The sequence below is a fragment of the Giraffa tippelskirchi genome, chromosome 11 (assembly GCF_054371585.1).
Source record: "Giraffa tippelskirchi isolate mGirTip1 chromosome 11, T2T-mGirTip1v1.2.pri, whole genome shotgun sequence".
NCBI classification, from domain to species: domain Eukaryota; kingdom Metazoa; phylum Chordata; class Mammalia; order Artiodactyla; family Giraffidae; genus Giraffa; species Giraffa tippelskirchi.
In genome coordinates, this window is record NC_137285.1 from 140543895 (window position 1) to 140562004 (window position 18110).

The 18110-nt window shown below is 38.2% G+C and overlaps 1 protein-coding gene across 14 annotated transcripts in view; it reads right to left on the reverse strand.

Annotated features, from left to right (window-relative positions):
• LRRC4C (leucine rich repeat containing 4C) overlaps positions 1-18110 on the reverse strand; it is a 1846189-nt gene that overhangs the window by 115116 nt on the left and 1712963 nt on the right. The window contains exon 2 of one of the 14 annotated variants that reach the window (XM_081544981.1): positions 9162-9308. The exons of 12 other annotated variants lie outside the window; for them this stretch is intronic. The gene's annotated coding sequence lies outside the window, so the exon portion shown is untranslated. Of the gene's footprint in view, positions 1-8908; positions 9309-18110 lie in introns of those variants that run through there. One more of the 14 variants, XR_014069612.1, reaches the window with a different exon arrangement.

Consider the following 18110-nt stretch of genomic DNA (forward strand, 5'->3'; position numbering starts at 1 on the left):
CTTCCTTTGATCCAGTTTTTCCTTCTCCCATATTATAAATATGATAACACATTGATCAAGGATGAAGTAAGTTCCATTTTCCCCTTGGTATACTGGGAGGTGATCTGTAGGGTGACTGCACAACCAATAAATATGTATTTAGCAGTGACACAACTGTTTGCTAACAACGCTGGGCCATTATACCAGGTCAGGACACACAGGTGAAAAAAGGATGTGAAGTATTAAGGCACACCAAAATTTCAGTTCTTTTAAAAATAGAAGGAAAATACAGTCACTCGAGAATTCAGGATATAACAATCCATTAACTTGAGAAATATTCAAAGCAAATTGAATCTTCTCTCTTTCTATCCCTTCAAGGAGTAATTGTCTTCTTTAACTATTCCTCCCCGTCAGAGCAGTCTTTTCCTCTGTATTTATTGCACTATTCCACTTAAAACCACACTTTTTAAAGACATAGTTAAACTTTTAATTTTCACCTATAGTTCATATTTGGCAGGATAAACAACTACTTTAAAATACATTAAAAATGAATGAGTAAAAAAGAAAACATTTATAGTTATTTTCCCAGTGATTTTTCCTAGAAAATTAGAAACACTTTCCCAAGTTCAGGGAGGTGTAAAACTCCAAATGCTCCCGGAATTTTTTTTTTAAATACAGCCTACAAGGGAGAATAGGATTCATTGCTTACTATGGACCTACTATATATTCCAGATGCTTTTATACTTATGCTCATGAATTAATAAATGGCTTTTCAAAGAGCATGGACCAGGGACTTACCTGGTGATCCTGTGTCTCAGACTTTGCCTTTCAAGGCTGGAAGTACAGGTTTGGTCCCTGGTTGGGGAGCTTAGATCCCACATGCCTCAGGGCCAAAAAAACCCAAAACATAAACCATAAACAATATTATAGCAAATTCAATAAAGACTTTAAAAATGGTTCATATCAAAAATATCTTTAAAAAAATAAAATGAGGAACATGGACCAGAAAGAAATTTCAGGAATAATCAGAATATGATAAGGGCCAACTTGTGATATCTTTCATTATTACTGCTGTTGATTATTTTTTCAATGACTAATAACAATGAATAACCTACTTCATAAATGTGAGCTGAAGCATGAATTCCTCGTCCATATCTTGAGCATTTGGACATTTGAAAAGAACTCTAGGAGTCACAGGTGGAACTACCTTTAGAAGTATGAAATATCAGTGATGGGAAGGGAAGAGAAACTCAGCAAGTATATCAATGTGGAAATGTGTATGAGGATGTTTTTGAAGTTCATAGATCAATAGAATTTAAAATTAGTATTCTGAGTTAAAGAGAAACGTTTTCCACTCACAGGGAAAGGGACAACATGGTGATAACACTTAACAACCAAGGCACTGACTTAATTTTCTGAGCTTTCTCTTTAAGCACTGCTGCCTAGCAACTTGAGATTGTTTTCTTATCCTACTAATTTGGGGCATAAAGTTTCTGTGTGAATGTGTTTACCTAAAAGGGAAAGGAAGAATATTGGCAGACGATGAGGAGCCTTTGATAAACTATAGGCTGTGGCCTGCAGACAGGCAGTGAACACTGACCGAGGCTTTGAGACTTCAGCTGGGGTGATTTTGCGGGTGATCATACATTTAACAAGAATTAGACATATATAGGAGGAAAAACCATTTTTGTGAGAGGAAGGAACATAATGGATTTGTTTTAGGCAGAATGATTTTGAGAGATCTATGGAACATCTACCTACAGATTGCCAAAAGTCAGATGAAAATAGGATTCCACTCTGGGGTAAGAAAAAGTGATAGCAATTACTGATAATCATTTGGTTGTCTTTAGTATGTAGGTGGTAGATGAAGATAAGAGGGTGAATAAAAATAGATACTTAGAAAGAAATGTTCCTTTAAGTTTCCTCTATTTAATTTCTATCCTTCTCTATTTAGTTTAATGGTACACAAATATGTACATAATAATTAACCAGATGTTATCGAGGAGAATGAATACATTCTTACTTTAAAAGGATGTACTGCACATTGTTCACATCATTTTTATTGCAATTACTTGCTTTCTGGTTTATTCTCCTAGCAGACTGTAATATTCTTAAGGATAGGCTGTAGTTGTTGGCACAGAGTAGAAACCTAATAAGTATTTGTTTAAATAATGAATACAGGAATAACTGAGTAAATGAGAGAGATCAGGATATAGAAACTGCCAGAATCTCAACTCATGTGAAATCATAACTTCAGGGCTAGCATTCAACTTTTTATTTATAAATAGCTTGCCAGAATATAAATAACCCACTCTCCTCCCCTCCAAAAATGCAAAACCAAACTAATTTTACCAAAGATGTCTATAAGGATATATGTAATTTTGAATATCACTGTACAACCATTGTTGTCATAATAATCAATAGTAAATTTACTGTATGTAGGGCTTTCCTGGTGGCTCAGATGGTAAATAAACTGCCTGCAATTCAGAAGACCCAGGTTTGTTCCTGGGAGGGGAAAATCTCCTGGAGAAGAGAAGACTACCCACTTCAGTAGTCTTGCCTGGAGAATTCTAAGGACAGAGGAGCCTGGTGGGCTACAGTCCATGCAGATGCAAAGAGTTGGACATGACTGAGCGACTAACACACACAATATACTGTATGTATGTGCATGTGTGTATATTTGTATCTGTCTTCCCAGATGTCAATAGTGATAAAGAACCCACCTGCCAAAGCAGGAGACATAAAAACACAGGTTCAATCCCTGGGTTGGGAAGATCCCCTGGAGGAGGGCATGGCAACCTACTCTAGTATTCTTGCCTGGAGAATCCTATGGACAGAGGAGACTGCTGGGGACGGTCCATAGTATCACAAAGAGTCAGACACGACTAAAGCAACTTAGCACACACACATACATATAAACATGTCACATTATCAATGAACATGTATAAATTTGTAAAAAAACAGATAGTTAATGTGTGATAATAAACCTTTATCTAAATTATATATACATCCCTGGTAGCTCAGATGGTAAAGAATCCACCTAAAATGCAGGAGACCCAGGTTCGATTCCTGAGTCAGGAATAGCCTCTGGAGAAGGGAATGGCTACTCACTCCAGTATTCTTGCCTGGAGAATTCCATGGACAGAGGAGCCAGGGAGGGCTACAGCCCACTGGGTTGCCAATAGTCAGAAAAAACTGAGAGACTAACACTTTCACTCTTTTCATTTGTTAGATATATTAAATATTATGTGTTAGGTGCTATATCAAGCACTTTGTCTAAAAGACTTCATTTTATTCTCCCAGACACCCCACGAGAAAGAAAGTATTGTATTTGTTTTAGACACATAAATTACAAACATACATATATAGATCACTGAATAGGTTTCATAGATGTTTAAGACAGGATGTCTAATTTTCTAAATATGTCATTCAAGACCTTGCACAACTGGGTTCTGTGTATACATATTTAATATTTACATAATTCACATGGCATATATTTTGCATGCACAGAGGTAGGTAAGTATCTTATTTACATAAAGTTTTGATTTTTTTACTGGGGTATAGCTGCTTTGCAATGTTGTGCTAGTTTCTGCTATACAACAAAGTGAATCAGCTCTATGTATACACATATCCCCTCCTTCTTGGACCTCGCTCCCTGCCATCCTGCCCATCTAGGTCATCACAGAGCACTGAGTTGACCTCCTGCGCTCTAGGGCAGGTGCTCAATAGCTATCTGTTTCACACGTGGCAGTGCACACACATCAATCACAATCTCCCAGTTCTTCCCGCACCAGGTCCACCTGTCTGTTCTCTATATCTGTGTCTCTAGACCTGCCCTGCAAAATAGGCTCATCTGTTCCATTTTTCTAGATTCCACGTATATGTGTTAATCTAAAATATTTATGTTTGGCTTTCTGATTTCAGTCTGTATGATGGACTCTAGGTTCATCAATGTCTCTACAAATTACCCAACTATTGCTCCTTTTTATAGCTGAGTAATATTCCATTGTATATATGTACCATATCTTCTTTATCCATTCATCTCTTGATGGGCATGTGTATTTTTTAGCAGAACAGTAATAGTTAAAAACAAGAACTGGTAAATCAACATGTTTATATCTCCCCTATAGTGCAAAGAACAAAATGGAAGACCACTGCCACTAAATTTTAACTTTCTCTATAAAATAAAACAAACAAATTTTTCTATTGTGCATGATGGCTTATTGAGGTACACATTTTGTACACCACTAATAAATTAAGGTACATCAACTTAGACCAAAGTCCTGTAGAAATAGCGTGGGGTGTGTGTGTGTGTGTGTGTGTGTGTGTAAAAACCACTTGTTATGAAAATTTGCTGATTAAATGCAGTAACAGAAGTTTTAAAGCATTATACAAACAAAATTTAATTGCTGTACCTTTGGATTTTTGTTCATTTGGAAATAGACTATTCATCAATTGTAATTCTCTGGAATATAGCCAAGAACAAAGTCGAAGGTAAACAGGCCAAAAAGGCCAAAATAAATCTATCCAAGTCTGAAAACTAAATATCCCTTTCTTGTCACAGAGAAATTTTAGGTTTTATTTCTCAGATTGTTTACTTCTACTAGATATACAATTTGTATGGCATTCATCATATCTTGACTGGACCACTGTGGGAGCATTCTAACAGGTGTCTCTGCTTTGATTCTTTCCTGCTTTTTAGCCATTCCTCAGATGAAAATCTATCATATCAACAACAAGCTTAAACTTTCTAATGGTTCATTACTGTCTATTAAGTAAAGTAAATATTTTACATGCGTTAGAAGACCATATGTGACTGAGCCCTTGACTATCTTTATCACTTAATCAATACTCCACCAATCTGGACTCTTTTTTCAGTCTCTAGCTGTACCGGGCTTTAAAAAAATGCTTTCATTTAGTGCCATGCCCTGTCCGAAATCAGGAACTTTACACATGCTATGGCATCTGCTTGTAATGCTCTTTCTCTTTGCCTTACTAAGGCCCACTCACGTTTCAGATTGACACTTGATGATCAATTCCCCATGAAGGTCTGTCTTATATTTCATGCTAAAAGGGTTTGCCCCTAAGTATAGCAACAGAGACTGCTCAGTCTTGGCATGAATCGTATTTGAATTATATAATTATTTAACTGGCATTATATCTTTAATGTTTTCCTCTGCTAAATCATAAACTCCAAGAGAGGATGGTTTGGTTTGGGTCACTAATATATCTTAGAGAGCATAGCACATAGCGTGTTCAATAAATATTGAGCAACTAATCAAATGCAATACTTAAAAATGTCAAGAAAAGGTAGAGACTACAAGAGCAAGATAGTGGCTATTTTGATAGAAATGAAGCAAAAAAAAAATATTTTAAAAAAGTAGAGAAAAGAATGAAACAATCCAGCAGCCTACAGTAAGAAAAATCCTCATACACCAATAGTTATAAAAGCTTCATATGTCTTAATCCAGTATAAGAAACAAAAGCTTGATGACAAACTCCTGACTGAACTATGAAATGATAAAGAGTATTTAGTATTATATTTTTTAAAAAAGCAAGGGGCTTTAAAATATAACTTTAGAACAATTTTCATCACTCTGTTTTTAAAAAAATGGGCTGGCATTTTAAATGGTAAGGTTTAGCTACTTAGAAAATGAATATACATGTTATGCCTTATCTACCAATATTAAGTAAATGAATAATAAGTGTTAACAACTGTCTGCTTCTAAGTCATAGACACTATTCTAAGCACTTTATATTTATACTATCATTTAAACCTCTAAACTCTAGAAACTCTAGAAGATATATACTCCTTATATCCTCATCTGATAGATGCAGGGACTGAGGCATAGACAGTTCTGAGGCACTTGTTCAAGGTCACCCAAATAAGACTTAAAACAAAAAGTTGCCTGATCTAGAGGCAGTTCTTTCTAACACCTGGTCAACAGCATTCTTTGAGGGTCTCAAAACTCTCAATAGTCTCTTTGGACTGTTTAACCAAAGTTCATCATTTTTTCAGCTAAAATGTTTGATCATCAATGAATGCCAGGGATGATGCTAATTACTTTGTATATGTTCTCTCATTTCATCTTCAGAACAATCTGTAGAGTAAGTATTATCATTTCCAATTGATAAGCAATTAAACTAAGGCATGTGCTATGCTGTGCGTAGTCACTGTGTCATATCCAACTCTTTGTGACCCAATGGACCATAGCCAGCTGGACTCCTCTGTCCATGGGGATTCTCCAGGCAAGAATATTGGAGTGGGTTGCCATGCCCTCCTCCAGCAGATCTTCCCAACAAAGCTTGAATTCTCAAGGTCAAGCCTTAAGCCAGAATTGAACCCCAGGTCTACTGACTCCACAGGTTGAGGTTTTAGTTACATAAGTTCACTTACCTAATAAGAGAGGACTCTTTTGTACAAGATCAACCCTAGTGATATGAAGTTTTTGGTCTGGATAATACTTGCATTGCCCTATACACTGCAGGATGGTTAGCATATCTTTACCACTCCTCTTAGGCTTCCCTGGTGGCTCAGTCGTTAAAGAGTCTGCCTGCAATGCGGGAGACTCAGGTTCAATCCCGGGGTCAGGAAGATCCCCTGGAGAAAGAAATGGCAACTTACTCCAGTATTCTTGCCTGGAGAATTCCATGGACAGAAGAGCCTGGCGGGCTACATACAGTCCATGGGGTCACAAAGAGTCGGACACAATGGAGTGACTAACACTTTTCACTCAGTCATGACAACAGGGTATCTCCAGACTTTGCCAATTGTCCCTGAGGTGAGGGAGAATACTGGAGTGGGTTGCCATGCCCTCCTCCAGGGTATCTTCCCAACCCAGGGATTGAATCTGCATCTCTTATATCTCCTGCATTGGCAGGCATGGTTTTTACCACTAGAGCCACCTGGGAAACCCAAACTTCTGGTTAAAATGGGGCTAATAATGGCCCCTGCCTTTCATAATTATGGAGACTAAATGAAAAAGTACTTGTGAAACACTTAGCCTAATACTTAGATTATAATGAATGCCCAGTTAACATTCATGATTATATTATTATCATTATTATTTGTGTAATTGTCACAGTTTGCCTTTCTAGTTTATCTTCAAAATCTCAGAAGTCATCATAGCTCCTCTCCAGATTGATTGAAAATATTTACTTAGAGACCCTAACAAAAATCCCTTATATGGATATCACTTAAAGCCAATGAAAGTTCAAAATCAAGGCACAGAAAGCAATTGTAGAAAGGAAACATATGACAGTGAAAATCCAAATATTTGAGTCTATAGACAAGGCACATAACAGTATGAAGCAGTTACAAACAGTAAACATTATTCTCACCCTAAGAAAAACTTTCAGAAAACAGTACAGATTTTTATTCTCCCTTTCCTTATCCATCAACATTACACTAATATTTTGGCTCTTCAATTATCTTTATGTAAAAGAGTTCTAACAGAAACTCATTACCAAACCAAAAAGAAAGTATCTAGACTTCCCAGCAACATGTCGTCTTCAACCCAGCACCATGGACCATTCATGCTCTCATGTCTAAACATACTTGCATGGCCTTATTTGTATTTTTTACTTTTTCTACTCTTATTTCTCTACATGGTATAGATCTCTCCTTAAACTTTGCTGTTTGTATAATATGGTTAATACCAGAAAATTGTAACCATATTTGATGATTCGAGTCATAAATGCTGAGATATTTATAAAGAGCAACTACCCAACAACAACAACGAAGAGCCACTAGGGTGCCCGGCTTCATTCTGCCTTTCCTGGTTTCCAGCAGCAAGGAAATAACAGTTGCCATAAGCCCACTACTTCCAGGAAGGAATTTTGAAGACCTGGGCTTAATTTTTAAACACATTTTGACCTCTATTGAAGAACACAAAGTGAACGGCGTGAAGACAAGAGAACACACGGAATTTTAAAATCTCAAGTTAGTTATTTCAGATGAAAAAGAAATTCTCCAAAGGGAACCAGCAGCTGCTGGCTTGAGCCATAGGCCCTGCCAAATTGTAATACGACCCTAAATATTCCCCTATAATTACTGTTTTCCTCATAGAAGTGCACAGCTCTCACTGGAGATGACTTGAAAAACGTAACCTGTGTTCTCTCAGAACTTGTGATATACCAACAGTACTCACCAGTATCTATTAATTCTTTTCTTTCTCAGACACTGAGAAGGCCAGACTTCTGATCAGCCTCTTTGCCATAGTCCTCACAGTTAGGTGGGGCTGGATGGCCTCCACAAATGGATATACTTATCGATATTATGTATAAAATAGGAACCTACTACTGTAATAGCACAGGGAATTAAGTGCTCTGTGGTGACTTAAAATGGGAAAGAAATTCAAAAAAGAGGGAATGTATGTATAACTGATTCACTTTGCTGCACAATAGAAACTAATACAACGTAAAGCAACTATAATCCATAATCCAATTATATGTATATATATGTAACTTTGGGGAGGGGAGGCAGAGAAAATCTTCCCAAGGAACGTCTGGTTCTTTTTTCCCTGTGACAACAATTTGGCAGCCACATGTTGAGAAGGGGAAGTCATAAGATAGAAAAGCAGACTGGGCAGCTATCACACCACTTGACAGGGAGCTGGCCTGTCAAGAGGCCATGGTAACAGTAAGGCCCCTGATAACCTTAGCAGGTACTAAAACCAAACTTTGGTTGTGTTCATCCACTGGGCTTTCAGGGTTGATCTATTATCACAGCTGAGTTCAGACAATCCTAATACAACTCTCAACACAGTTTCTAGTATCTAGTAAGTGTTTAATGTGAATCTCTTTAAAGAATGAATGGAAGTAAGTCAGAGGAAGACAGCTATCATATGATAGCACTTAGATGTAGAACCTAAAACAAAGATACAAATGAACTTATTGATAAAACAGAAATAGACTCACAGACATAGACAACACATGTTAACGGTTTACCAAAGGTGATAGTGGGGGCAGGGGAGAGCTGGAGGAGAGATTATTGTATAGCACAGAGAAACATATCTTCAAAAACCTGTAGTGGAAGAAAACCTGAAAAAGAGTATATATATATATATATACCTGAATCACTTTGCTGTACACTTGAAACTAACGCAACATTGTAAATTATACTTTAAATTAAAAGAAAAGAGCAAATGGGCAGAGCTAAGAATACATTTTACTAACAATACCTAAGTCTGCTGCTGCTGCTAAGTCGCTTCAGTCATGTCCGACTCTTAGCGACCCCATGGACTGCAGCCTCCCAGGCTCCTCTGTCCATGGGATTTTCCAGGCAAGAATACTGGAGTGGGTTGCCATTGCCTTCTCCATACCTAAGTCTAGATAGGGAATATAAAGGAAAAAACAAAACAAAACACAGTCATCCTGATTTATTTAAAAAATCAATTTCTGCATATTAAGCATATACAGACTCTCTATCAATAGGTTAAACAGCTCAGAGCTGACCTAGCACTGTTCTAAATTGCTGAGTAAGGAACAAACAGGTCATATTCATGTACAAAGAGAATCATTCCCATAAAGCAGTCCATATATGTTAGGTTCAAAGTCTGAAAATAGATGAAGGAAATCTGATTTAAAATGGAGTCGGAAGCTATAAAGGCAGATCTCTCCAAGGTACATCTTGCTGCCAATAAGAAATCACCACCACCCTGAATGCTCCTTCTCCCCAGCAAACAACCCTCCTCCATTTCTTCCCAGACTTAATAAAAGCTAGCCTCCCCTTTGTTTCTTCAGACTCACCTATGGTTCTCCATAATTTGCTTGTCCCGAATTGCAATTTCTCTGCTATTCCTAAATAAATTCATCTTTGCACTCAGTAACTGCCATTCATTTTGTTTATGGTCAACAAAATGAAAGAAGAGAAGAATCTGGTTGGAAGGGAGGGGAATTGCAGCTTTGACTCAGTTCTCATCCTTTCTCTGCCTTTTATCTAAATGGCTTATCTTGGCATGGTTCAAACTACTCTGTGAACAAAGAAGGATGGAACTTTCCCCACAGCCACCACTGTCCCTTGTTTTTAGCCTGGTGGTAGAGAGGAATTAGAGATCCAGGTTCTGGCCTCAGCTCTGCAGGTGGCCATCTGCATGACTTTGATCTCTAATTAGAACCTGGCGTACTCTCTTTTTCCAAAGATGTTCCTGATGCAGGATGCAAGGTCATGGCAAGGATTGAGCATCACCATGTGTACAAAGGAGCTAGCAAAGTGTTTGCTACGCGTTAGTTTCATTCCTCATTACCTTTCCCTTACGTTCACATCCCTCTTTTTACCTTCTCCCATAATTCCTTTCAAGTCTTGTTTGTGTGCTTGTTTAAACACAAAAACAAAGGGGATGGATGCTACATGATACTCAAAACAGCTCTCAGTATGAAATACCTATGCCCTTGATGCTTGGTTTTTATCTGTAACTAGAACTGAAACAATGATATTTCATAGCATCAACATCAGAATGTGGGAAGGAGAGAAGAGAAATTGAAGAATAAAGCAATGACAGAACAAATGACAAAAGGTGCAAAGTAACCTGTAAACGGTCAAAACAGAATGGAGTTTTAAAAAAACAGGATTTCCTAGGGTCACCCTTGTCTACTGTTTCTTGGATTTTAATTCAGATAAGCTTAAAACACATTTTAACACCGGTGGTATATCACTTTGCTCATGTATGCTAAATCGCTTCAGTCTGGCCCGACTCTGCAATCCTATGGACTTTGGCTACCAGGCTCCTCTGTCCATGGGATTTTCCAGGCAAGAATACCAGAGTGGGTTGCCATTTACTTCTCCAGGGGGTCTTTTCAACCCAGTGAGCGAATCCTCATCTCCTGTGGCTCCTGCCTTACAGATGGATTCTTTACCAGTGAACCACAGGAGAAGTCCATCACTTTGCTCAGTGAAATGCAAAAGGATCTGATGTTTATACAATTGACCCTCAGTATCCATGGGAAGATTGGTTTTAGGACCCCCAGTGATATCAAAATCCTCAGATGCTCAAGGCCTTATATAAAATGGTGTAGTACTTGCATATAACCTACAGGCATCCTCCTGTATATTTTAAACCACCTCTAGATTATTTATAATACCTGATACAGTGTAAATGCTATGTAAATAGTTGTAAATACAATGTAAATGTTATGTAAACAGTTTCTAGAGTGGCAAGTTCAAGTTTTACTTTTTGAAACTATCTGGAATTGTTTTTTTCTGAATATTTTTGACCCATGGTTGGTCACATCTTCCAATGTGGAACCTACAGACACAGTGGGCTGATGATATAACAGCCCCAGCTTCACATTGTTCAGCTGTGCTCTGAGAGTATTTTCAGTGTGTGGGCAATGTGTGTGCTTCGTCGCTCAGTTGTGTCTGACTCTTTGCAACCCCATGGACTGTGGCCTACCAGGGTCCTCTGTCCATGGGGATTCTCCAGGCAAGAATACTGGAGTGGGTTGCCACAACCTCCTCCAAGGAATCTTCTCAACCCAGGGAGTGAATGCAGGTCTCCCGCATCGCAAGCATATTCTTTACCATCTGAGCCACAAGGAAAGCCCAAGAATACTGGAGTGGGTTGCCATTCCCTTCTCCAGGGGCTCTTCCTGACCTGAGGCCTCCTGTATGGCAGATTCTTTATCAGCTGAGCTACTATTTTCAAATACTTCCTTGTTTCTTTAAGCCAATCTCAGCCAACATAATCAATAGCCAGTAAGAACAAAACACTTCACACTGTAATTCCTCTGTTCTAACTGTTTCTTGATATGTTTCTGATGATCTTTGAATTTCTAGTGTATTTTACCTCTTATGGCCCCAAACTTGCTCTTGGATTTGATAATGGCTATTATTCGTTGATTATCCTCACTTCTGCCTGGACTTGATCCTCACATGGCATTGACTATAGTAATCTGAGATAACACCCCAATCCCATTCTATCCAGGCAATGATACCAGCTAGGGCAATTAGCAATCAGTCCAGGGTTGTAGAATTATTACTTTAAATGGCTAAGTGCCAGCATATCAAAGAGATACAAAAAGCTTCTTCATGACCAACAAACACTTTAAAGTAACTATCGTGGCAAAATTCATTTACAAAGGAATTTAAATTCATACGAGTTAGAGAAATGAACTTCCTTATCACATCTGAGTGTTACAGTTGTACAGAAGGATCATTTAATGGGTAAATGACTTGATGATATAGCAACACATTTTAAAGGCAGTTTGAAATCCTTTCTCTCCCCTCTCTGACTCATGTACCTTCTGAAATGCTATGTCCCTAGGCTAAGGGGAGGTGTTTATATAAAAGGTGATCGTTTCTCCTTAAGTTTCCAATAAACTAGGCCCAATGGAGAAAAAAAAAATCAAAGTTTGAGGGAAGCAACAGCTAAAACACAGCGTTGCTATGTTCTCCCTCAAACAATTGCACTCAAACTTTAAGTATTAGCCTGAATTCCAAAGAATGAGATTTTTAATCCCATAATTTGACTCTGTTAGTCAAATTGCACTAATCTATGTCTCTCTGTTTTTACTCTCCAGTTTAGAGACCTACAATATGAAAATGAGTTCGTCTCGAGCAGTCCACTGGCCTCCATGTCCAAGTGATCTTGTTCCAAATTCTTCCCTTCGTGAAGGCTTACTAACTCCCTCCCCAGCAGAGCTGATTTCTATTTCTTTGAGATCTCTAACATGGTATTTCCAGATTTGGATGTTTAAGCTCAGCCTGCCTTGTGTTGGGTTGGCCAAAAAGTTTTTCCAGGTTCATAAGTTGCTAGGGAACAATCCAAATGAACATTTTGTCAAGCCCAATACTTGGCTAATATGTCTCTCTTCCAAATCAGTTGGTCTAAAGGAAAACTGAGGATTCCTGGAACCAAATTTCATGATCCTTATGCTCCTCCCAGGGCACAGTCTACTACTTCGTAACCGAGTACTTTAGTAAATATTTATTTAATTGAGTTGGACATATCAAAAAGAGAGGAATATCACACGTGCTTTATTTCTGTTTCATATTTATATTTAAAGAAGTGAGTGACTCAAGTCAATGTAAATATATAACATGCCAAGGGAAAGTAGAGAGTTCAGACAACCAATTACATATCTGATACTCTTAAGGCGGAATTCAGTGACCTCTAGACAAGGCCTGCTAAAGGGACAGAAAGAACTCAACCACCTTCCTAATATGCTGGCTCTCTGCTGCTGCTGCTTCTGCTGCTGCTAAGTTGCTTCAGTCGTGTCCGACTCTGTGCGACCCCATAGACGGCAGCCCACCAGGCTCCCTCGTCTCTGGGATTCTCCAAGCAAGAACACTAGAGTGGGTTGCCGTTTTCTTCTCCAATGCATGAAAGTGAAAAGTGAAAGTGAAGTCGCTCAGTCATGTCTGACACTTAGCGACCCCATGGACTGCAGCCTACCAGGCTCCTCGGTCCATGGGATTTTCCAGGCAAGAGTACTGGAGTGGGTTGCCATTGCCTAGATTTTGTTTATTCCTAATTGTGCTTACATAAACCTCTTGCTAGCTGCTCTCTTTCAGCTAGAAACCTCAGCTGATAGAAATAGAATCCTTTGTCAACACTTAATAATGAAATTGGAAAATATGCAGAAAGTGCCTATGTTGTGTGGCAAGGCGGGGGCCTTCACCAGGCTAGATGGTATTCCCTTGATATGTGAATCCCAACAAACATGTGGACAGATTGATTTATTTTCCAGTAACATACTTAGTTCACTTTTGGCTATGCATATTAATCTGATGGGGGGCTTCCCAGGTGGCTGAGTGGCAAAATATCTGTCTGCCAATGCAGAAGCTGCAGGAGATGTGAGATCGATCCCTGGGTTAGGAATTGGAGGAAGAAATGGCAACCCACTCCAGTATTACTGCCTGGAAAGTTCCATAGACACAGAAGCCTGGCAGGCTACAGTCCATGGGTCACAAAACGTGATAGGATGCAACGAATTATCAATCATATTCCAAAGCAGGGTACATTTTCAAAATGTTTAATCCAAGTCCATACCCTGTACTGAAGTATGCATCTGTACACAATGCAAAATATGAACTAGAATTTCAGTCTTCATCAGAATGTTTGAACACAGTCATTTAGACACCAAAAGGCATCATTTTTGCAAAAACTTCTTGATTATTGCAAAGTGGAAAAATCACATTGGAAGTTAGGAGTCTAGGATTAAAAATTACATAAGTCAACTATTAGAATAAAAAGGAACTATAGAGAAGTAGTATAGATCTACCCCTTATTGCTGTTCACTTGCTGTCAAGTCTGACTCTTTGTGACCCCATGGGCTGAAGCAAGCCAGGTTTCCCTTTCCTTCACTATCTCCTCGAGTTTTCTCAAACTCATGACCATTGAGTTGATGGTGCCATCCAAACATCTCATCCTCTGTTGCCCGCTTCTCCTCCTGCCCTCGATCTTTCCCAGCATCAGAATCCTTTCCAGTGAGTCAGCTCTTTTCATCGGGTGGCAAAAGTATAGGAGCTTCAGCTTCAGCTTCAGCATCCCTTACTTCCATTTTATAGATTTGCAAAGAGAAGCTGAAAGAGGCCACACAAATTACTGCAAGTTCCACTGTTGTCTGTCACTGAGCAACTGAATAACTCTGTGTAAGCCCCTCTCTCTCACCCTCAGTTTTGTGACTAAAAAAGGAGGTGATTAGATTCAATGATATAAGATCCCATACAGCCTGAAAATGCTATTATTCCGCAAGCTGAGAAGCCAAATCCTAGAACATCCCCACCTTCCAAAAGCAATATACAGGACAATGAAAAGATACTGCTGGTGTTCCAGCTTGTGGATACTCTTTCTTAGCTGGCGCCTTCAGTACCTCAGAGCTTGCTGTGCCCATCACAGACAGACAGATCAGAAGAGAATGATTGTTGGCATATTCTTTGCTTGAAAAGTGTTGTAGTTGTCCAGAGTAACGGGTAATCTACCCCTCCCCACTTCTGAGGATCTGGTGCTTCCCGCTGTCTGGGCTTTGCCTCAGGGATTTCTTTTCTTTTTTTTTTTTTTACAATGGGATATTATTCAACTTTATTTTTTTTTTTTTTAATAAATTTATTTATTTTAGTTGGGGGCTAATTACTTTACAATATTGTAATAGTTTGACAAGGGATTTCTTAAGGTTCTCTGGAGCCCTGGGAAACCTGCTCTTGACCTAACCTCATACAAAGATGCATTTCCTCCTGGAAGAATCCCTGACTGGAAAGTCATTCAAAATCGACCTTAAAAGGGACTTTAGGCTCCAGAGAGCTGCACATTTTAGCATCTTTTAGTCAACTATCTGGCTTTGTCTAGTCTGTAGTGAAACCTTTTTGTTTTATTACAGTTCTATTATGCTAATAAACAAAGTATTGATATGCTCAGTGAAAAGAGCAAATTCAGTCTTTGAATGCAGGACTGTTATGATGACCAGTCAAGCTTTAACTACATTTGCTTATTTTCCACCCCTCATTATTATATAAGGGAGTATCACTGAAATAGCTTCTATTTACTTTTTACAATGAGTTTCAATCTTTCCCTTTTTTTTTCTTTTTATTACTGCTATTTTCTAATGTGCAATCAGAAAGTCAGGCAATGGTTTAGGTTTTTTAAAGGACATTACATATAATCACTTAACGAGGCAGAACCTAGTTACTGGGCACGCAAAAATGGGCACTGCCAATGACCCTATCAATGAAGTCAATCACTAAGCCAAAGTTCAATTGATTTGGCTCAATTTAATGATGTACACCAGTGAACCTGAAGCATTGTGTTGTATTAGCAGTACACATTTAAGGAAAGCTAGTATTTATAACTAAACACTGTGTTGGTGGCTCAGTTTTGTCCAACTCTTTGACCCATGGACTGTAGTCCGCCAGGCTCCTCTATCTATGGAATGCTCCAGGCAAAAATACTGGAGTGGGTTGCCATTTCCTCCCCAATTATAGACAAAATGTGGTCGACCAAGAGGAGAATTTCATAAACAAAATCTAATCCAGTAAATGTTGGGTTGGCCAAAAAGTTCATATGGGCTTTTCAATATGATGTTATGAGACATCATATGTATAACATATGGAAAAGCCCAAATGAACATACATAATATCATATGGTAAAACCCAAATGAACTTTTTGGCCAAGTCAATATCCAGCACTATTATTATCATTTGTTATTTACAGAGCACTTCATATGAGTGGGTCACATTCCTAAACACTTTACATGACTGTCCTCTTCTAACCTTACAGAAACACTGAGATGTTAATTAACCCTGTCTGAAGACTTGGTGATGAGAAAGAGTCAAATAGTGGCCTCAAAGAAGTGTTACCTTGTTGAAAAATATGATCATAAAATTTTAATTGGCCTTATTAGGCAAAACCAAGATGAAAGTTACAGGGAAATCTAGTTTGTCTCAAGTTCCAGCTGTTGGAACTGAACAGCGGATACTCCTTGCCATCAGGGAACCTGTTTATCAGTAAAAACACTAAGAATCAGGGTTCTATAGCTCTCAGGGATGCTACGGAAAGGGATTCTAGCAATGGAAAGTATTGGAAGGGTGCTAAGGACATGCCAGCCCTGGAATTCTGGACAAAAATAATATTGTGAGCATTGAGAGCATGGCTGTACAAATAAACAAATGAATCAATACATGGATGGACAATCTTAGAAATTTATCCTCGTATGTGTCTCAGTTAAAGTACTCATTCTACCTTGTGTGAATTCTATGCATGGCCTTTCATTTGCATTTCTATTAGATTAGAAGTTTATCGAGTCTTGACTCACCACGTACTAAATATTAACCTTGGGAAAAGTGCTCATTTTCCTCTTCTGCAATAATGGAACATGTCCTACAACACTGCCATAAGGAATACATTAAATTGCACATGTAAAATTTAATGCCAGCCCAGTGCCTGGCATTGGTAAGCAGCAAATAAAATTAAATAGAGCTTTTAATTAGTATAAATATCACTACTATTATTTACTACTGTTATTATTGTGATTATTACTAAGTCACAGATAAACATCTCAGGCTCAGTATTTTTGATTTGAGAGCTTAGAAAACACCAACCAACAGCCATCTTTATATTTCAATAGATCAATCAAAGCAGCAAGATTTTATCTTCCAAACTGCCAATCTAAATTGTCTGAGGAGAGAGAAACAAGCCCATAGTATACCCAAGAGTTTATCAAAGAAGCAATTCAATAAAATGGTTCATCATGCTGCTGTCTTAAATAACTAAAGAATATGGAGTAAGGAAAAGAGAAAAATAAAATATTTTATTCCAATCTCTTAAAAATTATTATTCTTTGAAGCTTGTCTTATGCATAACAGATGAACATACATTTCTCTCTATTTGTAGTGAAGGAACTATTACATGCCTTTGCAATTAATTACTATCTCCAACATTCCTATGAAATTAATGTCACATTCATTTGAATGTGGCTTCTGGAGCAGCAGGACCTCTTGCTCATTTCCTGTGTTACTATAATAACAGCAGGATGGACTTTTAAATTGCATGAGTTCAAGCTGATTTAGAAAGGCAAATTTCCACACTGTAATTTACACCAATATTTTACCATGGAGCTCTTCCTTTTAAAGAATATCTTAGTCCCAACATAATCTAAGGCACTTTAGATACCTATCATTGGCTAAGAAAGTACTTCATTCTTGTGGAAGTACTGAGGTACATTCCTAGAGTTTGAAAAGTAAGTAGAAAACCAGCCATAAATCCAAATATCTTATATTATTGATGAGAAAAATGAATCCCTAAAGGGGCAAGGAGTGATTTGACTACGTCTCATAGCTATTTAAAGGCAAAAGTTAGAATTCAGGACTCACACATTCATCCACCTCATGTTTATTGAAAGCCTTCCCTATGCTCATTCTGTACTAGGCTTCCTATATATCTATCACACTAATTATTTTTTAAAGTCATTCAATTTTCATTTGACAACAAGTCATTTGGTATCTACTAAGCGCAGACACTGTGTTAGGTACAGTGTGCTGGGGCTTAAGTATAAAGAAGAGTTGCTATCTGCCTGGAGCATTTTAAATACTAGTTGGGAGTATACCAAGTATACAAATAGAGTAATCAATAGAATGTAGGGCTTCCCTGGTGGCTCAGATGGTAAAGAACCTGCCTGCAATACTGCAGACCTACATT